The 26,757-nt window shown below is 43.4% G+C and overlaps 2 protein-coding genes across 3 annotated transcripts in view; both read left to right on the top strand.

Annotated features, from left to right (window-relative positions):
- The first annotated feature begins 3,685 nt into the window (after positions 1-3,685).
- GPR139 (G protein-coupled receptor 139) overlaps positions 3,686-26,757 on the top strand; it is a 78,917-nt gene continuing 55,845 nt past the window's right edge. Inside the window, exons 1-3 of one of the 2 annotated variants that reach the window (XM_070761176.1) lie at positions 3,689-3,730; positions 5,263-5,306; positions 16,765-16,871. The gene's annotated coding sequence lies outside the window, so the exon portion shown is untranslated. Of the gene's footprint in view, positions 3,731-5,262; positions 5,307-16,764; positions 16,872-26,757 lie in introns of both variants that reach the window. The other variant, XM_070761175.1, reaches the window with a different exon arrangement.
- Positions 5,261-26,757, top strand: part of GPRC5B (G protein-coupled receptor class C group 5 member B) — a 140,027-nt gene continuing 118,530 nt past the window's right edge. The window contains exon 1 of the mRNA XM_070761165.1: positions 5,261-5,306. The gene's annotated coding sequence lies outside the window, so the exon portion shown is untranslated. The remainder of the gene's footprint in view (positions 5,307-26,757) is intronic.

Below are 26,757 nucleotides of genomic sequence, written 5' to 3'. Positions count from 1 at the left end.
CCACAAGTCATACAAGAGCCGACTATGCCTACCTCTGGACTAGATGATCTACAACAATGGTGGCAAACCTACGGCACGGGTGCCACAGGTGGCATGTGGAGCCATATCTGCTGGCACGCGAGCCGTTGCCCTAGCTCACCTCTAATGTCCATGTGTGAGCTGGCCAGCTTATTTTTGGCTCGCACAGAGGCTCTGGGAGGGCATTTTAGGCTTCGAAAGAGCCTCCAGGGGATGGAGGAGGGAGTTTTTACCCTCCCACAACTCCAGGGAAACCTTTGGAGACTGGGGAGGGTGAAACATGAGCCTACTGAGCCCACCAGAAGTTGGGAAACAGGCCTTTTCCAGTCTCCAGAGGGTCTCTAGTGGGCGGGGGAAGCAATTTCTGCCCTCCCCAGGCATTGAATTATGGGTGTGGGCACTCGCGCATACTCGATAGCGCGCACGCATGCTCTTTTGGCACCTGAGGGAAGAAAGGTTTGCCATCACTAATCTACCTGCATGTCCGTGCGTGATTTCACTACCTGCCCAGGTGTAGTAGCACAATTGCGCTGGACTCCACTAGCACTCAGAGCTGCAGGAGCGAGCACACGTTACCTTTACACCTTAGCAGCCCACCTCTGCTCACAGGATTGTTTTATTTTATTTTATTTTATTTTATTTATTTATTTTTTATTATTTTTTTATTTTAATTTAATTTAATTTAATTTAATTTATTTTTATTGATTGATTTGATTTGATTTGATTTGTATGCCGCCCCTCTCCGGAGACTCGGGGTGGCTAACAGCAATAATAAGACAGCGTATAACAATAATAACAATTAAAACCCATTATAAGTAAAAAACCAAACATGCATACAGACATACCATGCATAAAATTGTAAAGGCCTAGGGGGAAAGGGTATCTCAATTCCCCCATGCCTGGCGGCAGAGGTGGGTTTTAAGTAGCTTACGAAAGGCAAGGAGGGTGGGGGCAATTCTAATCTCTGGGGGGAGTTGTTTCCAGAGGGCCGGGGCCGCCACAGAGAAGGCTCTTCCCCTGGGTCCCACCAAGCGGCATTGTTTAGTTGATGGGACCTGGAGAAGATCCACTCTGTGGGACCTAACTGGTCGCTGGGATTCGTGCAGCAGAAGGCGGTCCCTGAGATAGTTTTGTCATGAAAATAGGAGAAAAGCATTGTGTATGATGGCCACCTTGACTTATTAAGTAATAAAAGTGGGATTAAAATTTTTGATAAATAGAATGAAAACTTGAAAACAGAAATAATTGCCCCTTAACTGAGTTTCAAAATGCTCGAATGCTGGAGCTTTGGGTTTATATGTAGAAGATCTTGTTTTCACCCCTTTGAAAGAATCAAAAGCAGGTGATATAACCAACATCTCCCTGGAAACCTGGACAGTCAGGTAGGGATTGATTTGCTATCTGGCCAGCTAATCATCACATCACTAAGGTGGGGTCATTTCCAGCAGGTCTCCATGGGCAACATGATGAGTGGTCCACCACCCTTGCTTAAAAGTGACAGCCGCAGCAAGCAGACACTCAAATTTCTAGTATCTATGCAACTGCGTGTTATGATTGGTATGTAGAAGAACTATACTGCTCAAAAAATAAAAAATAAAGGGAACACTTAAACAACAGAATATAACTCCAAGTAAATCAAACGTCTGTGAAATCTAACTGTCCACTTAGGAAGCAACACTGCTTGACAATCAATTTCACATGGTGTTGTGCACATTCAACTTTGTAGGGAACAAAGTATTCAATGAGAATATTTTATTCATTCAGATCTAGGATGTGTTCTTTGAGTGTTCCCTTTATTTTTTGAGCAGTGTATATAAATAACACTGAAAAGTTTGACCATGTGTCTGGCTCTTGTATGTTCATAGCAAACACTTGGTAATAAAATATGTACACTGCTAAAAAAATAAATAAAGGGAACACTCAAAGAACACGTCTGAATGAATGAAATATTCTCATTGAGTACTTTGTTGTGTACAAAGTTGAATGTGCACAACAGCATGTGAAATTGATGGTCGGGCAGTAGGAAAAGCAAGTAGGATGCTTGGCTGCATAGCTAGAGGTATAACAAGCAGAAAGAGGGAGATTGTGATCCCCTTATATAGAGCGCTGGTGAGACCACATTTGGAATACTGTGTTCAGTTCTGGAGACCTCACCTACAAAAAGATATTGACAAAATTGAACGGGTCCAAAGACGGGCTACAAGAATGGTGGAAGGTCTTAAGCATAAAACATATCAGGAAAGACTTAATGGACTCAATCTGTATAGTCTGGAGGACAGAAGGAAAACGGGGGACATGATCAAATTATTTAAATATGTTAAAGGGTTAAATAAGGTCCAGGAGGGAAGTGTTTTTAATAGAAAAGTGAACACCAGAACAAGGGGACACAATCTGAAGTTAGTTGGGGGAAAGATCAAAAGCAACGTGAGAAAATATTATTTGACTGAAAGAGTAGTAGATCCTTGGAACAAACTTACAGCAGACATGGTTGGTAAAACCACAGTAACTGAAGTTAAACATGCCTGGGATAAACATCTATCCATCCTAAGATAAAATACAGGAAAGAGTATAAGGGCAGACTAGATGGACCATGAGGTCTTTTTCTGCTGTCAGTCTTCTATGTTTCTATGTTTCTATGTTTCTAAGCCGTGTTGCTTCCTAAGTGGACAGTTTGATTGACTTATTTATTTTATTTATTAATTTTGTCAATAATATTAAAATACATGGCACAAGAAAGTGTCTAAATATTCAAATACATGCAACAAGTAAAAATAAAGAAACAGTAGTTTGATTTACTTGGAGTTATATTGGGTTGTTCAAGTGTTCCCTTTTTTTTTTTGAGCAGTATGTTTACTCATAGGAGAACGCATGCATCTGCTTCATTACAACTGGTTGAAATGTGGCCTAGAGTGCTTCACATTTGCCCAGAGCATCAATCTGAAATGGGTTAAGAGCAAGAACAGAGCTGGAAGGGACCCCTGGAGGTCTTCTAGTCCAACCCTCTACTCAAGCAGGAGGAACCTATACGATTTGAGGCAAGTGGCCAAGAGTTCCCCAGGTGGGGCGAAGCCTGGAGGAGAAGGCATTGCACACTCACTCGCGCACACACGTGCACAGACCGCGTGCTTGCTTGCCTGCCTCCAATCGCCTCCACCTGGGGGCCGAAGCCCACCTGGCCAGAATGAGCCGCCTCGCGCACCGTTTCCATGGCAACCTTGGTTCGGGCGAATTGGTCCCACCTGTGGATCTCACGCGCACCTTTCCCGCCCGGCGCTCTCGGACCGCCCACCTCGGCTGTTGATTGGCTGCTTTGGAAAACCTTTCTCTCTTATTGGTTAATTGGCTTCTTGTTCCCCAACCCCCACTCCGACGGGTGGGGATAGTTTAAAAAGTCGGCGGACTCCTCAGTCTGAGGTAAATTATAAGCGGGCGCGCTGAGGAAGATGCCGCCGTCTCTCGGAGAAGCGAAAGGCATTCGAAGAGAAAGCCCAGTTGCCTCTTGAGAGGAAAATAAAAATAAAAACTCCAGGTCATTGGACAACCCTGACCTGGGTAGCCGAGACTCCAGAGACGCTGCGTCTCTCGTTCCTTCGGAAGAGACGCTGCTGCAAGGGCGCGGGAGAGGGGGGAAACCAAACCCCTTTTCCCACTTGCGCTTCCGCAGCCGAAGATTTCGTGCCGTGGACCGTGCCGAAGCTTCTTGTGTCCTGAGGTAATTCTAGAGGAGACTCTTAGACTCGTTGTGGGATACGGAGGGGCGCTAATGAATAGCGAATTCATTGGCAGTAAGGATAGCGCCTGTGGTAATTTTAATTCTTGGGAGTAAATATGCTCTTAGGAGTAAAAAAATACGGTTAGGAGTAAAAACGCCGGAGGGGGGGGGGGCTGAGATAAATATCTCTGCATTTTATTTAAAGGACTCTAGTACCCCAGCTCACCTATGGGGAGCTGCCTTAGTCAGTCCCACGGAGTGGTTTCCCCCAGGGAAAAGAGGCAAACTTCTGGGTACTGAATAGTTTTAGCGAAGGCTCGAGTTTTTAAGGGACTTTAAGGGGTTACGTTTAGAATTACCACCTCGCTGTGGCCCCAAGAATTGACTTTATTTCTGAGAACAAGATCAACTCCTGGACATTACTGGAGTCTGAGGTAATCCCAACTAAGCCATGCCTTGTTTAAAAAAAAAAGGACCAAACCACCCACAGGTGAGCAAGAATTAAAATTGGCTTAGGAGGACCAAAGCTGAGGCAATTTTAAGCACCTGTGCAATTAAAACGGGCTAAACTACCACAGGTGAATTAAGTGTTAAAATTAGCTTAAAGGCAAAAGTGCTTCAGTCTTTGGAATTGACCTTCCTCTCTTAAATAAAGTGAACTCTTGGCATTTGAGGTCATTGTAGCCAAGGTTGAAGTTCTTAAAAAACATGTAGAGGACTTAGCCACCTTACTTTTTTGAAATAAATTCAACAGACTAATTTGAGCTAAAGCTAAAAGTTTTTAAAGAAGAAGAATATTGGTGGAACCTAAGGTAAACTCAAGCCATGCACCGTTGAAAGGACCAAACCACCAACAAGCAAGTCAGAATTAAACTTTGAAAGTAAAATTGATTCAGGAGCTGACCTTGCTCTCAGGAATCAATGAATTCTTGGGATCTGACTGAGGTCATTTTAGTCAAGGCTCAAATTCCTAAACTTCCTTGGCCAAATAAAGTATTCTAAAGAAGTTAACTACAATTACTTCATGTCCAGGAGTCGATCTTGTTCTCAGAAATAAAGTCAATTCTTGGGGGCCCAGCGAGGTGGTAATTCTAAACGTAACCCCACCATCACCATGTATGTGCAGAGGGCCAGCCACTTCATGTAAGGCAAAAGTTAGCCAAAAATTACTTCCAAGTCCAGGAGTTAACCTTGCTCTCTGGAATAAAGTCAATTCTTGGGACATGAAGTGATTCTAGCCAAGGCTCAAGTCCTTTAAAAAACCCAAAATGTAGGAGACTAGCTTCTTCAATGAACTAAAGGCAAAACATAGAAACATAGAAGACTGACAGCAGAAAAAGACCTCATGGTCCATCTAGTCTGTCCATCTAGTTAACTAAAATTGCTTCAGGGCAATTTATTTTATCTTGTTTTTTTCACTGGTAGTATAAAGCACATAAACCTCCTTTGTGAAATTCTTGACTTGGTTTTCTAGTCTTTGAACATCAGCTGGGCATTTGGTGATGGTGACTTTTTATTTATTTTTATTTCAGGGGCACTCACTGAGTAAAACCAGTCAAAACTGAAGACATCAAAGGTAAGTCACTGGTTTCATTAACTATCCAGGATTGCATTTAGCCAGGAAGCTTGACAGGCGAAAAGTATCTAAAACATAAATGTCTAACTGACCTCTCCTACTTGTCAAGGTCACTCAGTCCCTGAGCTTCCAGTTTCTGACGCTCAGACTGAATGAGCCTGGTAGTCGGCCACTGCCTTTCTCATTCAATCCCTGAACGCAAACATGCGCGAGCACACAAACACGCGCGTGAACATATGTGCGTGAAATATGCGCGTGAACATATACTAACACATGCACGTGCACACCCTGGGAGACTCACACTGGAATGGCCTTTCTGGGGTTCCATTGGGTGACCCTTCCAAGTCACTGAGCGAGAAGTGAGGGCGAATCAGCCTGGAGGAGGCAAGAGCGTTCAGCTACAAGCCAACTCCAGCCCTGGGGACCCCCTCACTACTCTGACTGGAAGGGAATTCTTTTGGATCATCTCCATCCCACTTTCATTGTCTTAGACAGAATGCCAAGTAGCAGCTAGATATCTTAGCGCTGAAAGTTAATCTAGTGATGCATTTTAATATGATGTATATAATACAGGAGAAGGATTGTGGCTCAGGTTTGAAATGAGGGGTTTTTGGTGCTTTCCTAGGTTGATAGTTTTCTTGGAGATGTTTCACTATCAACAAGTGAAGTGCTAGGAGGGAAAGAGTTAGCTCTGAACTTATGTTTTAGTGGCTTGTTGGTTAGTGTTGGAGGAAATAGTCTTGGAGGTTCTTCCATTGAGCTATTTATTTATTGCGTATTGGTCTGATGATAGCCTAGGATCAGTTTGCTTGGTTTTGAGCTTCTTGATGGTGTCATGTATGCAGACTAGATATTGTTTATGTCTGTGTGTCTTGTGATGTCTAGGTGTGGTGGCTGGTGTATAATAAGACTGTGCCTGGCATAACTGCCATGGCAATGGTTCTAAGAACCAGGAGACAGAACTCAACGGCCTATTTTAAGGCTAGGTGTGGCTGTTGGCTGATAATAAGAGTTTAGAGTTTTCTGTGCCTGGTGTAACTGTGCCATGGCAATGGTTCTAAGAACCAGGAGACTGAACTCAACGGCCCATTTTAAGGCTAGGTGTGGCTGTTGGTTGATAATAAGAGTTTAGAGTTTTCTGTGCCTGGCGTAACTGTGCCATGGCAATGGTTCTAAGAACCAGGAGACTGAACTCAACGGCCCATTTTAAGGCTAGCCATGGCTGTTGGCTTATAATAAGAGTTTAGAGTTTTCTGTGCCTGCCGTAACTGTGCCATGGCAATGGTTCTAAGAACCAGGAGACAGAACTCAACAGCCCATTTTAAGGCTAGCCATGGCTGTTGGCTTATAATAAGAGTTTAGAGTTTTCTGTGCCTGGCGTAACTGTGCCATGGCAATGGTTCTAAGAACCAGGAAACGGAACTCAACGGCCCATTTTAACGCTAGGTGTGGCTGTTGGCTTATAATAAGAGTTTAGAGTTTTCTGTGCCTGGTGTAACTGTGCCATGGCAATGGTTCTAAGAACCAGGAGACAGAACTCAACAGCCCATTTTAAGGCTAGCCATGGCTGTTGGTTGATAATAAGAGTTTAGAGTTTTCTGTGCCTGGCGTAACTGTGCCATGGCAATGGTTTTAAGAACCAGGAGACTGAACTCAACGGCCCATTTTAAGGCTAGGTGTGGCTGTTGGTTGATAATAAGAGTTTAGAGTTTCCTGTGCCTGGCGTAACTGTGCCATGGCAATGGTTCTAAGAACCAGGAGACTGAACTCAACGGCCCATTTTAAGGCTAGCCATGGCTGTTGGCTTATAATAAGAGTTTAGAGTTTTCTGTGCCTGCCGTAACTGTGCCATGGCAATGGTTCTAAGAACCAGGAGACAGAACTCAACAGCCCATTTTAAGGCTAGCCATGGCTGTTGGCTTATAATAAGAGTTTAGAGTTTTCTGTGCCTGGCGTAACTGTGCAATGGGAATGGTTCTAAGAACCAGGAAACTGAACTCAACGGCCCATTTTAAGGCTAGGTGTGGCTGTTGGCTTATAATAAGAGTTTAGAGTTTTCTGTGCCTGGTGTAACTGTGCCATGGCAATGGTTCTAAGAACCAGGAGACAGAACTCAACAGCCCATTTTAAGGCTAGCCATGGCTGTTGGTTGATAATAAGAGTTTAGAGTTTTCTGTGCCTGGCGTAACTGTGCCATGGCAATGGTTCTAAGAACCAGGAGACTGAACTCAACGGCCCATTTTAAGGCTAGGTGTGGCTGTTGGTTGATAATAAGAGTTTAGAGTTTTCTGTGCCTGGCGTAACTGTGCCATGGCAATGGTTCTAAGAACCAGGAGACTGAACTCAACAGCCCATTTTAAGGCTAGCCGTGGCTGTTGGCTTATAATAAGAGTTTAGAGTTTTCTATGCCTGGTGTAACTGTGCCATGGCAATGGTTCTAAGAACCAGGAGACAGAACTCAACAGCCCATTTTAAGGCTAGCCGTGGCTGTTGGTTGATAATAAGAGTTTAGAGTTTTCTGTGCCTGGCGTAACTGTGCCATGGCAATGGTTCTAAGAACCAGGAAACTGAATTCAACAGCCCATTTTAAGGCTAGGTGTGGCTGTTGGCTTATAATAAGAGTTTAGAGTTTTCTGTGCCTGGTGTAACTGTGCCATGGCAATGGTTCTAAGAACCAGGAGACAGAACTCAACAGCCCATTTTAAGGCTAGGTGTGGCTGTTGGTTGATAATAAGAGATTAGAGTTTTCTGTGCCTGGCGTAACTGTGCCATGGCAATGGTTCTAAGAACCAGGAGACTGAACTCAATGGCCCATTTTAAGGCTAGGTGTGGCTGTTGGTTGATAATAAGAGTTTAGAGATTTCTTTGCCTGGCGTAACTGTGCCATGGCAATGGTTCTAAGAACCAGGAGACTGAACTCAATGGCCCATTTTAAGGCTAGCCGTGGCTGTTGGCTGATAATAAGAGTTTAGAGTTTTCTGTGCCTGGCGTAACTGTTCCATGGCAATGGTTCTAAGAACCAGGAGACAGAACTCAACAGCCCATTTTAAGGCTAGCCGTGGCTGTTGGTTGATAATAAGAGTTTAGAGATTTCTGTGTCTGGCGTAACTGTGCCATGGCAATGGTTCTAAGAACCAGGAGACAGAACTCAACAGCCCAGTTTAAGGCTAGCCGTGGCTGTTGGTTGATAATAAGAGTCTAGAGTTTTCTGTGCCTGGCGTAACTGTGCCATGGCAATGGTTCTAAGAACCAGGAGACTGAACTCAATGGCCCATTTTAAGGTTAGGTGTGGCTGTTGGCTGATAATAAGAGTTTAGAATTTTCTGTGCCTGGTGTAACTGTGCCATGGCAATGGTTCTTAAAACCAGGAGACTGAACTCAACAGCCCATTTTAAGGCTAGGTGGGGCTGTTGGCTGATAATAAGAGTTTAGAGATTTCTGTGCCTGGTGTAACTGTGCCATGGCAATGGTTCTAAGAACCAGGAGACAGAACTCAACAGCCCATTTTAAGGCTGGCCATGGCTGTTGGTTGATAATAAGAGTTTAGAGTTTTCTGTGCCTGGTGTAACTGTGCCATGGCAATGGTTCTTAAAACCAGGAGACTGAACTCAACAGCCCATTTTAAGGCTAGGTGGGGCTGTTGGCTGATAATAAGAGTTTAGAGATTTCTGTGCCTGGTGTAACTGTGCCATGGCAATGGTTCTAAGAACCAGGAGACAGAACACAACGGCCCATTTTAAGGCTAGCCGTGGCTGTTGGTTGATAATAAGAGTTTAGAGTTTTCTGTGCCTGGCGTAACTGTGCCATGGCAATGGTTCTAAGAACCAGGAAACTGAACTCAACGGCCCATTTTAAGGCTAGGTGTGGCTGTTGGCTTATAATAAGAGTTTAGAGTTTTCTGTGCCTGGTGTAACTGTGCCATGGCAATGGTTCTAAGAACCAGGAGACAGAACTCAACAGCCCATTTTAAGGCTAGCCATGGCTGTTGGTTGATAATAAGAGTTTAGAGTTTTCTGTGCCTGGCGTAACTGTGCCATGGCAATGGTTCTAAGAACCAGGAGACTGAACTCAACGGCCCATTTTAAGGCTAGGTGTGGCTGTTGGCTGGTAATAAGAGTTTAGAGTTTTCTGTGCCTGGCGTAACTTTGCCAAGGCAATGGTTCTAAGAACCAGAAGACAGAACTCAACGGCCCATTTTAAGGCTAGGTGTGGCTGTTGGTTGATAATAAGAGTTTAGAGATTTCTTTGCCTGGCGTAACTGTGCCATGGCAATGGTTCTAAGAACCAGGAGACTGAACTCAATGGCCCATTTTAAGGCTAGCCGTGGCTGTTGGCTGATAATAAGAATTTAGAGATTTCTTTGCCTGGCGTAACTGTGCCATGGCAATGGTTCTAAGAACCAGGAGACTGAACTCAATGGCCCATTTTAAGGTTAGCCGTGGCTGTTGGTTGATAATAAGAGTTTAGAGTTTTCTGTGCCTGGCGTAACTGTTCCATGGCAATGGTTCTAAGAACCAGGAGACAGAACTCAACAGCCCATTTTAAGGCTAGCCGTGGCTGTTGGTTGATAATAAGAGTTTAGAGATTTCTGTGTCTGGCGTAACTTTGCCATGGCAATGGTTCTAAGAACCAGGAGACAGAACTCAACAGCCCATTTTAAGGCTAGCCGTGGCTGTTGGTTGATAATAAGAGTCTAGAGTTTTCTGTGCCTGGCGTAACTGTGCCATGGCAATGGTTCTAAGAACCAGGAGACTGAACTCAACGGCCCATTTTAAGGCTAGGTGTGGCTGTTGGCTGATAATAAGAGTTTAGAGTTTTCTGTGCCTGGCGTAATTGTGCCATGGCAATTGTTCTAAGAACCAGGAGACTGAACTCAACGGCCCATTTTAAGGCTAGGTGTGGCTGTTGGCTGATAATAAGAGTTTAGAGTTTTCTGTGCCTGGCGTAATTGTGCCATGGCAATGATTCTAAGAACCAGGAGACAGAACTCAACAGCCCATTTTAAGGCTGGCCATGGCTGTTGGTTGATAATAAGAGTTTAGAGTTTTCTGTGCCTGGTGTAACTGTGCCATGGCAATGGTTCTTAAAACCAGGAGACTGAACTCAACAGCCCATTTTAAGGCTAGGTGGGGCTGTTGGCTGATAATAAGAGTTTAGAGATTTCTGTGCCTGGTGTAACTGTGCCATGGCAATGGTTCTAAGAACCAGGAGACAGAACTCAATGGCCCATTTTAAGGCTAGCCATGGCTGTTGGCTGATAATAAGAGTTTAGAGTTTTCTGTGCCTGGCGTAACTGTGCCATGGCAATGGTTCTAAGAACCAGGAGACAGAACTCAACAGCCCATTTTAAGGCTAGCCGTGGCTGTTGGTTGATAATAAGAGTTTAGAGTTTTCTGTGCCTGGCGTAACTGTGCCATGGCAATGGTTCTAAGAACCAGGAGACAGAACTCAACAGCCCATTTTAAGGCTAGCCGTGGCTGTTGGTTGATAATAAGAGTCTAGAGTTTTCTGTGCCTGGCGTAACTGTGCCATGGCAATGGTTCTAAGAACCAGGAGACTGAACTCAACGGCCCATTTTAAGGCTAGGTGTGGCTGTTGGCTGATAATAAGAGTTTAGAGTTTTCTGTGCCTGGCGTAATTGTGCCATGGCAATTGTTCTAAGAACCAGGAGACTGAACTCAACGGCCCATTTTAAGGCTAGCCGTATCTGTTGGTTGATAATAAGAGTTTAGAGTTTTCTGTGCCTGGCGTAACTTTGCCATGGCAATGGTTCTAAGAACCAGGAGACTGAACTCAATGGCCCATTTTAAGGTTAGGTGTGGCTGTTGGCTGATAATAAGAGTTTAGAATTTTCTGTGCCTGGTGTAACTGTGCCATGGCAATGGTTCTTAAAACCAGGAGACTGAACTCAACAGCCCATTTTAAGGCTAGGTGGGGCTGTTGGCTGATAATAAGAGTTTAGAGATTTCTGTGCCTGGTGTAACTGTGCCATGGCAATGGTTCTAAGAACCAGGAGACAGAACTCAACAGCCCATTTTAAGGCTGGCCATGGCTGTTGGTTGATAATAAGAGTTTAGAGTTTTCTGTGCCTGGTGTAACTGTGCCATGGCAATGGTTCTTAAAACCAGGAGACTGAACTCAACAGCCCATTTTAAGGCTAGGTGGGGCTGTTGGCTGATAATAAGAGTTTAGAGATTTCTGTGCCTGGTGTAACTGTGCCATGGCAATGGTTCTAAGAACCAGGAGACAGAACTCAACGGCCCATTTTAAGGCTAGCCATGGCTGTTGGCTGATAATAAGAGTTTAGAGTTTTCTGTGCCTGGCGTAACTGTGCCATGGCAATGGTTCTAAGAACCAGGAGACAGAACTCAACAGCCCATTTTAAGGCTAGCCGTGGCTGTTGGTTGATAATAAGAGTTTAGAGTTTTCTGTGCCTGGCGTAACTGTGCCATGGCAATGGTTCTAAGAACCAGGAGACTGAACTCAACGGCCCATTTTAAGGCTAGGTGTGGCTGTTGGCTGATAATAAGAGTTTAGAGTTTTCTGTGCCTGGCGTAATTGTGCCATGGCAATGATTCTAAGAACCAGGAGACAGAACTCAACAGCCCATTTTAAGGCTGGCCATGGCTGTTGGTTGATAATAAGAGTTTAGAGTTTTCTGTGCCTGGTGTAACTGTGCCATGGCAATGGTTCTTAAAACCAGGAGACTGAACTCAACAGCCCATTTTAAGGCTAGGTGGGGCTGTTGGCTGATAATAAGAGTTTAGAGATTTCTGTGCCTGGTGTAACTGTGCCATGGCAATGGTTCTAAGAACCAGGAGACAGAACTCAATGGCCCATTTTAAGGCTAGCCATGGCTGTTGGCTGATAATAAGAGTTTAGAGTTTTCTGTGCCTGGCGTAACTGTGCCATGGCAATGGTTCTAAGAACCAGGAGACAGAACTCAACAGCCCATTTTAAGGCTAGCCGTGGCTGTTGGTTGATAATAAGAGTTTAGAGTTTTCTGTGCCTGGCGTAACTGTGCCATGGCAATGGTTCTAAGAACCAGGAGACTGAACTCAACGGCCCATTTTAAGGCTAGGTGTGGCTGTTGGCTGATAATAAGAGTTTAGAGTTTTCTGTGCCTGGCGTAATTGTGCCATGGCAATGATTCTAAGAACCAGGAGACTGAACTCAACGGCCCATTTTATGGCTAGCCGTATCTGTTGGTTGATAATAAGAGTTTAGAGTTTTCTGTGCCTGGCGTAACTTTGCCATGGCAATGGTTCTAAGAACCAGGAGACTGAACTCAACAGCCCATTTTAAGGCTAGGTGGGGCTGTTGGCTGATAATAAGAGTTTAGAGATTTCTGTGCCTGGTGTAACTGTGCCATGGCAATGGTTCTAAGAACCAGGAGACAGAACTCAACAGCCCATTTTAAGGCTAGGTGTGGCTGTTGGCTGATAATAAGAGTTTAGAGTTTTCTGTGCCTGGTGTGTAACTTTGCCATGGCGATGGTTCTTAGAACCAGAATACAGAACTCAAAGGCCCATTTTAAGGCTAGGTGTGGCTGTTGGCTGATAATAAGAGTTTAATGTGCCTGGCATAACATTGCCATGGCGATGGTTCTAAGAACCAGGAGACAGAACTCAACAGCCCATTTTAAGGCTAGATTTGGCTGTTGGCTGATAATAAGAGTTTAATGTGCCTGGTGTAACTTTGCCATGGCAATGGTTCTAAGAACCAGGAGACAGAACTCAACAGCCCATTTTAAGGCTAGGTATGGCTGTTGGCTGATATTAAGAGTTTAGAGTTTTCTGTGCCTGGTGTAACTGTGCCATGGCAATGGTTCTAAGAACCAGGAGACAGAACTCAACAGCCCATTTTAAGGCTAGCCATGGCTGTTGGTTGATAATAAGAGTTTAGAGTTTTCTGTGCCTGGCGTAACTGTGCCATGGCAATGGTTCTAAGAACCAGGAGACTGAACTCAACGGCCCATTTTAAGGCTAGGTGTGGCTGTTGGTTGATAATAAGAGTTTAGAGTTTTCTGTGCCTGGCGTAACTGTGCCATGGCAATGGTTCTAAGAACCAGGAGACTGAACTCAACAGCCCATTTTAAGGCTAGCCGTGGCTGTTGGCTTATAATAAGAGTTTAGAGTTTTCTATGCCTGGTGTAACTGTGCCATGGCAATGGTTCTAAGAACCAGGAGACAGAACTCAACAGCCCATTTTAAGGCTAGCCGTGGCTGTTGGTTCATAATAAGAGTTTAGAGTTTTCTGTGCCTGGCGTAACTGTGCCATGGCAATGGTTCTAAGAACCAGGAAACTGAATTCAACAGCCCATTTTAAGGCTAGGTTTGGCTGTTGGCTTATAATAAGAGTTTAGAGTTTTCTGTGCCTGGTGTAACTGTGCCATGGCAATGGTTCTAAGAACCAGGAGACAGAACTCAACAGCCCATTTTAAGGCTAGCCATGGCTGTTGGTTGATAATAAGAGTTTAGAGTTTTCTGTGCCTGGCGTAACTGTGCCATGGCAATGGTTCTAAGAACCAGGAGACTGAACTCAACGGCCCATTTTAAGGCTAGGTGTGGCTGTTGGCTTATAATAAGAGTTTAGAGTTTTCTGTGCCTGGTGTAACTGTGCCATGGCAATGGTTCTAAGAACCAGGAGACAGAACTCAACAGCCCATTTTAAGGCTAGGTGTGGCTGTTGGTTGATAATAAGAGATTAGAGTTTTCTGTGCCTGGCGTAACTGTGCCATGGCAATGGTTCTAAGAACCAGGAGACTGAACTCAATGGCCCATTTTAAGGCTAGGTGTGGCTGTTGGTTGATAATAAGAGTTTAGAGATTTCTTTGCCTGGCGTAACTGTGCCATGGCAATGGTTCTAAGAACCAGGAGACTGAACTCAATGGCCCATTTTAAGGCTAGCCGTGGCTGTTGGCTGATAATAAGAGTTTAGAGTTTTCTGTGCCTGGCGTAACTGTTCCATGGCAATGGTTCTAAGAACCAGGAGACAGAACTCAACAGCCCATTTTAAGGCTAGCCGTGGCTGTTGGTTGTTTTCTACTAGGTATAGTTAGGCAAAAATTGTCGAAACCCCAAGTTCATCTAATCATCCACTTAACTACCGCAGCAAGACTAACATACGCGCAGTGGTGGAAAAATGAAGACCTTCCCCCAAATGAAGCAATATTTAGGAAAATAATGTACTGCGCAGAAATGTCAAAACTGACCCTATTAGTCAGGAACGAACCGTTAGATAGGTTTAACAGTTGTTGGGACCCCCTCTATAAATGGCTAGGTAGCAACAGAGAGACCAATAGGCTTTAAGGGAAAAAAAAAAATGAACTGTCACAAATCCGGTATAAAGGATTTTATTATCTAATATTATTACACGAGACTGTATATGTATTTAACTATGTAAACTTATCTCTATTATTTGTTAACTTCTTAACAAGATTTGTAAACGCAACACTGGTATTTAACATTCTTGATAATCTAGTCGAAATATGTTACTGAGCAAAAATATCTTGATCTAATTTTCGTTTTCAACTCAACTCCCCTGCTTATTCGCCGATATTGTTACTAGTTTTGTTTTTGTTTGTATGTAAAAAAAAAAAAAAAAAAAAAATAAGAGTTTAGAGTTTTCTGTGCCTGGCGTAACTTTGCTCTGGCGATGGTTCTTAGAACCAGATAATAGAGCTCAGAAGCCCATTTTAAGGCTAGGTGTGGCTGTTCGCTGATAATACGAGTTTAATGTGCCTGGCGTAACTTTGCCATGGCGATGGTTCTTAGAACCAGAAGACAGAACTCAAAGGCCCATTTTAAGGCTAGGCGTGGCTGTTGGCTGATAATAAGAGTTTAATGTGCCTGGCGTAACTTTGCCATGGCGATGGTTCTAAGAACCAGGAGACAGAACTCAACGGCCCATTTTAAGGCTAGGTATGGCTGTTGGCTGATATTAAGAGTTTAGAGTTTTCTGTGCCTGGCGTAACTTTGCTGTGGCGATGGTTCTTAGAACCAGATAATAGAGCTCAGAAGCCCATTTTAAGGCTAGGTGTGGCTGTTGGCTGATAATAAGTATTTAGAGTTTTCTGTGCCTGGCGTAACTTTGCCATCGCGATGGTTGTTAGAATCAGGGCACAGAATTCAACAGCCCATTTTAAGGCTAGGTGTGGCTGTTGGCTGATAATATGTGTCCCTGCCCCCTAATGATTCCTGAAACTCTGTCACTTACCTTTGAGCCCACTAGAATATTTAGGCATGGAATACTGCTGAGAAACGATTGCTGGCTCTGCCGGCCGATCATTAGTTATCTTTGTTTCGACACTTCATAAATTATTTGCAGTGGGTCTCTGCTTTTAGGAATAATGATAAAATAGTCTGTCAGTAAGAATGAGGCTCAAATGGAGTTTCAGGATAAGAAATGTGAAGTATGCCTGAGTTAGTAATCTGGGGGAGCCAGATTAAAAGCTGAGTCCAAGTTCAAATATGATATAAAAGTGTGCGATTTATCAAAGAAAAAACAGGCACCTGGTTTTCCTTATCCCCAGGACAGACTGTGGACCTGCTGAATGGAATGATTCCAGAGGCCAAACTCGCAAGAAAAGTTGGAATTTTTAAAAGAACCTTGACTCTATCCATGCATTGGCTAAGAGAATTGTTCTATGCAGCTGAAAGCAGAACAATGCTCCCTATCAGAACTGCAGAAAAAGCAATTGCTGCCAACCTGCCTTCCATTGAGGACCTGTATACTGCACGAGTCAAAAAGAGGGCGGGGAAAATATTGACTGACCCCCCGCATCCTGGACACAAACTGTTTCAACTCCTACCCTCAAAACGTCGCTACAGAGCACTGCACACCAAGACAACTAGACACAAGAACAGTTTTTTCCCCGAACGCCATCACTCTACTAAACAAATAATTCCCTCAACACTGTCAGACTTTCTACTAAATCTGCACTTCTATTCTACTAGTTTTTCTCATCATTCCTATCACCCATTTCCTCCCATGTTGACTGTATGACTGTAACTTGTTGCTTATATCCTAAGATTTTTATTAATATTGCTTCTTCATTGCTTATTTGACCCCTATGACAATCATTAAGTGTTGTACCACATGATTCTTGACAAATGTATATTTTATTTTATGTACGCTGAGAGCATATGCACCAAGACAAATTCCTTGTGTGTCCAATCACACTTGGCCAATAAAAATTCTATTCTATTCTATTCTATTCTATATTATTAGAATACATAGAAAACATAGATAAGGCATATTGTAAATGTTATTGAAAGGCTGTAAATAATTAAGTATCTGTAAGTATATTCAACTCCGAAAATCAACTTCTGATAAGGGGCTGTAGAGAATCCCTTTTGTGTTTGTTTGTAATTTGTAATGTCTTATCTTTTAAAAAAACCTTCAATAAAAAAAAATAAAGCACTGAAGCGTAACACTCCTTTTGTCATCCAAATAGACACTAGTGATGTGGCTGTGGAGGCAGAACTGCTGCATAAAATTGACCAAGGAACCCTGTAGTCGTGAGCCTACACTTACAAAAAAACTGAGTGAAACTGAGCGCAGGTAAGTAGTAGGAGAAAAGGAAGCATATAAAGTACACTGGGCACTACTGACACAGAGGCATTTTTATTTATTTTATTTTTATTTATTTATTTTTGTCCAATACACAAAGAGGGTTTTAGTGGGTATATAGAAACATAGAAGTCTGACGGCAGAAAAGGACCTCATGGTCCATCTACTCTGCCCTTATACTATTTTCTGTATTTTATCTTAGGATGGATATATGTTTATCCCAGGCATGTTTAAATTCAGTTACTGCGGATTTATCTACCACGTCTGCTGGAAGTTTGTTCCAAGGATCTACACTCTTTCAGTGAAATAATATTTTCTCATGTTGCTTTTGATCTTTCCCCCAACTAACTTCATAGTAAAATACATGATGAAGGTTATAGAGGAGATACTCATAGTAAAAATATCTAAGAAAGAATAGAAAAGAAGATATAGGAATAGAACATATCAATGAAAGAATAGAAGAAGAGATATAGGAATAGAAGAAAGGTATAGGAGATATAGGAGAGCAATAGGACGGGACGGAAGGCACTCTAGTGCACTTGTACTCGCCCCTTACTGACCTCTTAGGAATCTGGATAGGTCAACCGTAGATAATCTAAGGGTAAAGTGTTGGGGGTTTGGGGATGACACTATGGAGTCTGGTAATGAGTTCCATGCTTCGACAACTCGGTTACTGAAGTCGTATTTCTTACAGTCAGGTTTGGAGCGGTTAATATTAAGTTTAAATCTGTTGTGTGCTCGTGTTGTTGTGGTTGAAGCTGAAGTAGTCGCAGACAGGCAGGACGTTGCAGCATATGATCCTGTGGGCAATACTTAGATCTTGTTTAAGGCGTCTTAGTTCTAAACTTTCTAGGCCCAGGATTGAAAGTCTAGTCCCATAGGGTATTCTATTTCGAGTGGAGGAGTGAAGGGCTCTTCTGGTGAAGTATCTTTGGACATTTTCAAGGATGTTAATATCTGAGATGCGATATGGGTTCCAAACAGATGAGCTGTATTCGAGGATGGGTCTGGCAAAAGTTTTGTAAGCTCTGGTAAGTAGTGTGAGATTGCCAGAGCAGAAGCTACGTAGGATTAGGTTTACAACTCTTGAAGCCCCTATATTGTTGCAGTGGGCTTTGGCACTTAAATCTTTTGTTATTAGTATACCAAGGTGAAATTGACTGTCAATCAGTGTTGCTTCCTAAGTGGACAGTTTGATTTCACGGAAGTTTGATTTACTTGGAGTTATACTGTGTTGTTGAAGTGTTCCCTTTATTTATTTTTTTGAGCAGTGTATATTTGTATAATATAACGAAGTACCAATGACCTTCAAATGATTCCCTTCCCAAGGAAACCTCTTAAGTGCCCTTACTGCTCACAGGCATGATGTCATATTATGACATTTTTCTGAATTTCCACGCATGGGGGTTTAATAAGAGAAAGGGATTACCCCAGATTTTACGAGGAAGCTTAGACCTATTTGCTTTCTCCATTGATCCCTTAGGCCATAAATCACAGCAGGCTCTTTAAAAATAATGCACCTGATTTACTGGATATTAGTAATCTCGGACTATTCACTGCCCTCCCATGCACGCATACTTTTAACATTCCTTTGACAACACTGAGCTATTCAGCAAAAATGCCCAAAGCAGAAACAAAGAACAAAAGTGCTTTAATGCATAGAAAATAGGATTTCGATCAGCAGCAGATGTCATAATTTTTAATGGACAACTTTAATAGCCAAGCGACTATAAATCAACAATACGACAGATGAACCTTAGGTTTTGCAAGGAGGGCTTCATTCCTCCCCCCTGCAAGTATTGGACTGACAGGTTTCACCATTACTGTCTTCCCCCCAAGGAATCGGGGCATGAGTAGATCTTGGGATGAGTCATAGCAAAACAGGTAGAATCTAGAGCAGGGTTTCTCAGCAATTTTGATACTTGGACTGCAAATCCCAGAATTCCTTCACCAACTTGCTTCCAAGCTTAAGACTTGAAGATGGCTGGGTGACTATGGATCACTCACCAGGGACAGAGAGTTCTAGTCCCACATTTGGAATGAAATACAGCTGGGTGACTTTGAACAAGTCCTCCTCTCTCTGCCCAACCCACCTCACAGGGCGGTTGTTGTGGAAGAAAGAGTAGAAGGAAGGAATATTAGGTATGTTCACTACCTTGAATTGTTTATTACAAAATAAAAGTGGGATAAAATAAATAGAAACACAGAAACATAGAAGATTGATGGCAGAAAAAGACCTCATGGTCCACCTAGTCTTCCCTTATACTATTTCCTGTATTTTATCTTAGGATGGATATATGCATAGAGGGGCGGCATACAAATCTAATAAATAAATAAATAAATAATAATAATAATAATAATAATAATAATAACAACAACGATAACGATGACGATGATGATGATCTAAGCATTAAGCCTTAAACAAGATCTAAGTATTGCCCACAAGATCATATGCTGCAACGTCCTGCCTGTCGGCGACTTCTTCAGCTTCAACCACAACAACACAAGAGCACACAACAGATTTAAACTTCATATTAACCGCTCCAAACTTGACTGTAAAAAATATGACTTCAGTAACCGAGTTGTCGAAGCGTGGAACTCATTACCGGACTCCATAGTGTCATCCCCAAACCCCCAACACTTTACCCTTAGATTATCCACGGTTGACCTATCCAGATTCCTAAGAGGTCAGTAAGGGGCAAGTACAAGTGCACTAGAGTGCCTTCCGTCCCCTGTCCTATTGCTCTCCTATATCTCCTATTCCTTTCCTCTATTCCTATATCTCTTCTTCTATTCTTTCATTGATATGTTCTATTACTATACCTTCTTTTCTATTATTTCTTAGATATATTTTACTGTGAGTATCTCCTCTATAACCTTCATCATGTATTTTACTATGTGTATATTGATATATACCCACTAAAACCCTCATTGTGTATTGGACAAAATAAATAAATAAACAAAAATAAATTTAAAAAATGATGATGATAATGATAATGATGTTTATCCCAGGCATGTTTAAATTCAGTGACTGTGGATTTGCCAACCACGTCTTCTGGAAGTTTGTTCCAAGCATCTACTACTCTTTCAGTCAAATAATATTTTCGCACGTTGCTTCTGATTTTCCCCCAACTAACCTCAGATTGTGCCCCCTTGTTCTTGTGTTCACTTTCCTATTGAAAACAGTTCCCTCCTGAACCTTATTTAACCCTTTAACATATTTTTATTTACAAATAAAAATGGATTTCTTCTCTTAAAAAGAAACATGGACCTAGGATAGTGATGGTGAACCTTTTTTCCCTCGGGTGCCGAAAGAGCGTGGGCACCTGCGTGAGTGCCCCCACCCATAATTCAATGCCTGGGGAGGGCGAAAACTACTTTCCCCGCTCCCCATAAGCCCTCTGGAGGCCGGAAATGGCCTTTTGGTGGTACCTGTAGGCTCAAGTTTTGCCCTCCCCAGGCTCCAAAGGCTTTCCTGGAGCCGGGGAAGGGTAAAAACACCCTCTCCCATCCTCCTGGAGGCTCCCTGGAAGCCACAAACGCCCTCGCAGAGCCTCTGTGTGAGCCAAAAATCAGCTGGCCGGCACACACATGCATGTTGGAGCTGAGCTGGGGCAACAGCTCGCGTGCCAGCAGATATGACTCCATGTGCCACATGTGGTACCCGTGCCATAGGTTCGGCCATCCTTGACCTAGGACTCTCTATTCAAAGGAGAAATTGTGGTCATGTAGGTCGCCAGAAATGAACCTTCAGGTGGAAAAAGTGTGTATCTGTGTGAGGTGTGAGAGCAGAACCCCCAAAGCCTATCTCCTTTCAGACTTAGGTGAATCATCCATAAACATTGTCCTCTTCTGCACCTTAAAGAAACTAACCATTAATGATTTGGAGATTCCTTAATTACTCAGTAACTTGATACTTTGTTTTCTTCCTGGCCGGCTGCAGCCGATTGGGCCACTGGTGTGTGTGTGTGTTTCAAAATACAATTACGAGGCTTGCACCGCTGCCAATTCTTTGTGTGTCAGAGGTGAGCAATCTGGCTACTGTGACATTTGGTGCACTCCCGTGCCCTAACTGCTGTCAAGTAAACAAGCTCAAAACAAAAGGAAAATCCTTGAAATGCCCTTAAGACTCAACTTCATACATTTCCCTATTTAAAAAATAAATAAACTTGAAGAAATAACCCCACTGGCATGCAGTTAGCTGGGATTGGCTTCACCTTCTCGACATTAAAAAAATAAATGAAAAGATTTTCTGCAACTTAAAAGTATATCCAGTGATACCTCATCTTACAAATGCCTCATCATACAAAGTTTTCGAGATACAAACCCGGGGTTTAAGATTTTTTTGCCTCTTCTTACAAACTATTTTCACCTTACAAACCCACCGCCACCGCTGGGATGACCCGCCTCCGGACTTCCGTTGCCAGCGAAGCACCCGGTTTTGCGCTGCTGGGATTCCCCTGAGGCTCCCCTCCATGGGAAACCCCAGCTCCAGACTTCCATTGACAGCGAAGCACTTGTTTTTGAGATGCTCGGATTCCCCTGCTGGGATTCCCCTGCAGCATTGCAAAAACACGGAAGTCCGGAGGTGGGGTTTCCCATGGAGGGGAGCCTCAGGGAAATCCCATCAGCGCAAAAACGGGCGCTTTGGCTGGCTAAAGGGGTGGATTTTGGGCTTGCGTGCATTAATCGCTTTTCCATTGATTCCTATGGGAAACATTGTTTCGTCTTACAAACTTTTCACCTTAAGAACCTTGTCCCGGAACCAATTAAGTTTGTAAGACAAGGTATCACTGTATCAGGTTAAGACACAGCAAAGAATAAAGTAGAGCTATTTTGTGGAAGGTTAGAATCTGAGCGAATGTAATAGATTAAGGCGAGTTGGATAAAATTCTGGTCAAAACAGAGGAGAACCAAAGTGCATCAAAGTCTTCCCTAATGGAGCCTTCTCCGCTTTCCATAATTCCAAGCTGGCACAACCAAAGATCACTCACTCCATCTTGAAAACACAAAAGAAACTCCAGGATGGTTTATACATTCAGGACTTTGGACAGCTCAAGTGTGATCAGTTTTGCTGTATGCAAAATCTTATACAGTGGTGCTTCTACTTACAAACTTAATTCGTTCCGTGACCAGGTTCTTAAGTAGAAAAGTTTGTAAAAAGAAGCCATTTTTCCCATAGGAATCAATGTAAAAGCAAATAATGCATGTGATTGGGGAAACCACAGGGAGGGTGAAGGCCCTGTGTCCTCCCAGGAGATTCCTACAGAGGCCCCATGGAGGCTTCTCCCTGCCTTTAATGGCCCTGTTTCCTCCCAGGAGATTCCTAGAGAGGCCCCACGGAGGCTTCTCCCTGCCTTTAATGCCCGTTTCCTCCCAGGAGATTCCTAGAGAGGCCCCATGGAGGCTTCTCTCGGCCTTTAATGGCCCTGTTTCCTCCCAGGAGATTCCTAGAGAGGCCCCACGGAGGCTTCTCCCTGCCTTTTCTGGTGACAGTTTCGGAGGGTCGGGTTTGTAAGTAGAAAATGGTTCTTGAGAAGAGGCAAACAAATCTTGAATACCCAGTTCTTATCTAGAAAAGTTTGTAAGTAGAGGCGTTCTTAGGTAGAGGTACCACTGTATCAGGAGTCCACAAACTTGGCAACTTTTTATTTATTGCATTTATATGCCACTCACTCTAAACGGACACTGAGTGGCTTGTGAGTTCAATTCCCAAATTGTCAAGTTTGAAGACCTCTGTCCTGTATTAACTGGATACACACATCTTTATTAAGCCATGTTGTAGTTAGGTTTGGCCTAGAAATATGTGAGAATCTGACTGTCATGAGGTTTAAGCTAGGTAGTCCTTGACTTATGACTGGAATTCAGCCCAGCAGTTATGGCTGCAAGTTTTTTGCCACAGAAATTGAAATTGGATGTTGGTTTCCAGCAAAAACGTAAATCATCGTTATTTGACTATGAAACACTGAAAACAACCATCAATGTTGGTCAGTTGCCATGTGACTGGGGTGGGTGATGACATACCTTTTTAGGGGTTTTCTTCATAACTTAGTATGGTTGCTAAGTGACTGGTTGTAAGTCAAAAATCACTTGCATCTTAGTACGATCTATAAAAGAATAGTTAGTATGTTCTATAAAAACATGGCTTATTTATAGAAAACATATCATGGTGTTTGTCAACCTAGGTTTTGGTTGCTTGACATTAAAGTATGGTTCATTTTAAACAATGTTTGCTTAACAGACCAAAATTGCTACATGTGATGGTTTCTTTGACTGAGTAGGCTGGGTGGGAAGTAAGACACTGGTCTTATCATATTTTACGTTGTGCCTACGCTTTTATAGAAATAAAAATCTGTATTTGACCATGTAGATCAGGGCTCCATTCCAAAACAAGATTTTCAAAGTGGGCAACCAAATTGCATTAAAAAAAAATACTAATCAGAGGCCACCAATTAATGATGGTCTTTTACAGAAGGAAAAACATTTTATAGAGAAGGTTGAAGGGTGATTTTGCTTAGTCAACTGCTAAAATTAATTTCTGCAAATATATATATTAGTAATCTCCCAGGGACCTGCGTGGCTTTATTATGAGAAGGCTTTTTACCATATTCAAATGCCACATCCAACTCTCCCTCCACCTCCCTTTACATTTCCTTCCAGCGGGGCCCACCCCGAACATTTCCAGAAATGTCAAAATGAAACATATGCTAACAAAGCTGTAGATTGACGCTCCCAAAGTAGGCAGCACAACACCCGGCCACTAAACAAATAAATAGCAGGTAAATGTCAGCAGAGATCCAGATTCAGAGAAGGAAATTGAAGAAAATGAACGCCGTATGTGGGGATGTCAAGGAAATCCAGTATACCTCTCCCCCCCCGCCACACACAAAATGAAAAGACTTGAACTAGCCACGGCCCTTGGACTCATCACAGGAGGACACAATCTTGCAACCCCTCATGCAACTTGTGAAAACTCTACAGGTACAACTACTCTTTTAGCGACCAAAGTTTTAAGCACACTAAAAAAAAGTGATTAACTTGGGGGGTATCAATCTCAATTTCATTGAAGGCTGCATCAGAGTTGTGTTTGACCTCTGGAGGGAGGGACGTGGCCAGCTCGACGTCACTCACGTCAGGGGGCACCTGTGGTGGCCCGAACACTCTGTTAGCGAAAATGGGCTCCCGAACTCCCTTTTCAGTTGTAACGGCGTCCTGCAATGCCACCGAAAATGGAGCTCCGGAGGACCCTCCCAAGCTCCATTTTCGCTGGCAGAGTCACCGCAGGTACAGTCCTTTGCTGTTTCCACTGCGGGTCCAGGGGCCAGATATAAGCCTTGAGTTTGACACCTCTGGACTAACCAGTCTTCACACTTACAACTGTTGCAACATCTTCACCGTCACAAAACTGTGACAACTGGCATGTGTTTAATAAGTATACAGTGGTACCTCTACTTAGGAACTTAATTTGTTCCGTGACCAGGTTCTTAAGTAGAAAAGTTTGTAAGAAGAAGCAATTTTCCCCATAGGAATCAATGTAAAAGCAAAGAATGCGTGCGATTGGGGAAACCACAGGGAGGGTGGAGGCTCTGGTTCCTCCCAGGAGATTCCTAGAGAGGCCCCACGGAGGCTTCTCCCCACCTTTCCCGGCCCTGTTTCTTCCCAGAAGATTCCCAGAGAGGCCCCATGGAGGCTTCTTTCCATCTTTTCTGGCCCTGTTTCCTCCCAGGAGATGCCTGGAGAGGCCCCATGGAGGCTTCTCCCTGCCTTTTCTGGCCCTGTTTCCTCCCAGGAGATTCTTAGAGAGGCCCCATGGTGGCTTCTCCCTGCCTTTTCCAGTCCTGTTTCCTCCTAGGAGATTCCTAGAGAGGCCCCACGGAGGCTACTCCCTGCCTTTTCTGGTTACAGTTTCGTAGGCTCGGGTTTGTAAGTAGAAAATGGTTCTTGAGAAGAGGCAAAAAAATCTTGAACACCCAGTTCTTATCTAGAAAAGTTCGTAAGTAGAGGCATTTTTAGGTAGAGGTACCACTGTACCTGTATTTATTCACGAAGGAGAAATTTCCTGACAGAACAATTAACCCATGGAGTGGCTTTCCTTCAGAAGTTGTGGGTGCTCCATCATTGGAGACTTCTAAGAAGAGACTGGACAGCCATTGGTCTGGAATAGAACCGGGTCTCCTGTTTGAACAGGGGTTGGACTAGAAGACCTCTAAGGTCCCTTCCAACTCTGCTATTTAATATCTACATGAAACCGCTGGGTGAGATCATCCAAGGGCATGGGGTGAGGTATCATCAATACGCCGATGATACCCAGTTATACATCTCCACCCCATGTCCAGTCAAGGAAGCAGTGGAAATGATGTGCACCGGTGCCTGGAGGCTGTTGGGGCCTGGATGGGTGTCAACAAACTCAAACTCAACCCAGACAAGACAGAGTGGCTGTGGGTCTTGCCTCCCAAGGACAATCCCATCTGTCTGTCCATTACCCTGGGGGGAGAATCATTGACCCCCTCAGAGAGGGTCCGCAACTTGGGCGTCCTCCTCGATCCACAGCTCACATTAGAGAAACATCTTTCAGCTGTGGCAAGGGGGGCGTTTGCCCAGGTTCGCCTGGTGCACCAGTTGCGACCCTATTTGGACCGGTCACTGCTCACAGTCACTCATGCCCTCATCACCTCGAGGCTCGACTACTGTAACGCTCTCTACATGGGGCTACCTTTGAAAAGTGTTTGGAAACTACTTAAAACCCACCTCTGCCGCCAGGCATGGGGGAATTGAGATTCCCTTTCCCCCTAGGCCTGTACAATTCTATGCATGGTATGTCTGTATGTATGTTTGGTTTTTTTATTATAATGGGTTTTAATTGTTTTTAGTATTGGATTATTGTTATACGCTGTTATTATTGCTGTTAACCGCCCCGAGTCTCCGGAGAGGGGCGGCATACAAATCCAATAAGCCAGCCAGCCAGCCAGCCAGCCAGCCAGCCAGCCTGTAAATAAGTATGTAAGTAGGTAAATAAGTATGTAAGTAGGTAAATAAGTATGTAAGTAGGTAAATAAGTATGTAAGTAAGTATGTAAGTAAGTATGTAAGTAAGTAAGTAAGTAAGTAAGTAAGTAAGTAAGTAAGTAAGTAAGTAAGTAAGTAAGTATGTATGTATGTATGTATGTATGTATGTATGTATGTATGTATGTCCTGGTTCATGGCCATGTGAGGCTCCCAATGGGTTTGCGTCTCCTCAACTGTGCTCTTGCTTGAAATCCTCCAGAATTTCCCCACAACCAGAACTTAGATGTTACCACTTGGTAAATGAAGCCGATTCCTCTCATGCCACAGATCTCGCAGAAAGCTGTATTTATGAGGTGTGCTAAAGCATGGAAATGCCTTGGAGAAAAATGACTTCATTAAGAGGAAGGCTGGGTGATGGGGAGAAAGAGGGAAGACGTGTCCTCACACGAACTCGGAGAACACCGCTGTGGGACTTCAGGATTAATGTCAGCGTCTTGTTCACCTTGAATCATGAGTCTTCGAGTTGAACGCCTCTTATTAGCATCTTAGCTTCTTCGCCTGGTAATCATTATTTTATTTTATTTTATTTTTTTTAAAAAGATTGGTATATATCAGATTGTATTCACCAGGTTATTTTCTCTTGGGTTACAGGCGGTCCTCGATGTACGGCCACCAAGAAACCCAAACATTTCTGTTGCTAGGCAAGACAAGTGAGTTTTGCCTCATTTTACATCCTCATTTGCCACAGTTGTTACGTGGATCACTGCAGTTGTTAATTTAATACCATGGAAAACCAGTGAAACTGGTTTTCCCATTGATGTTGCTTGTCACAAAAAGAGATCACATGATCCCGGGTGTTCTGTCGGGCTCTC

Source organism: Erythrolamprus reginae, chromosome 9, assembly GCF_031021105.1.
Source record: "Erythrolamprus reginae isolate rEryReg1 chromosome 9, rEryReg1.hap1, whole genome shotgun sequence".
NCBI lineage: Eukaryota > Metazoa > Chordata > Lepidosauria > Squamata > Dipsadidae > Erythrolamprus > Erythrolamprus reginae.
The sequence above is the reverse complement of the archived record's forward strand: the minus strand, read 5'-3'. Positions and strand labels throughout refer to the sequence as shown.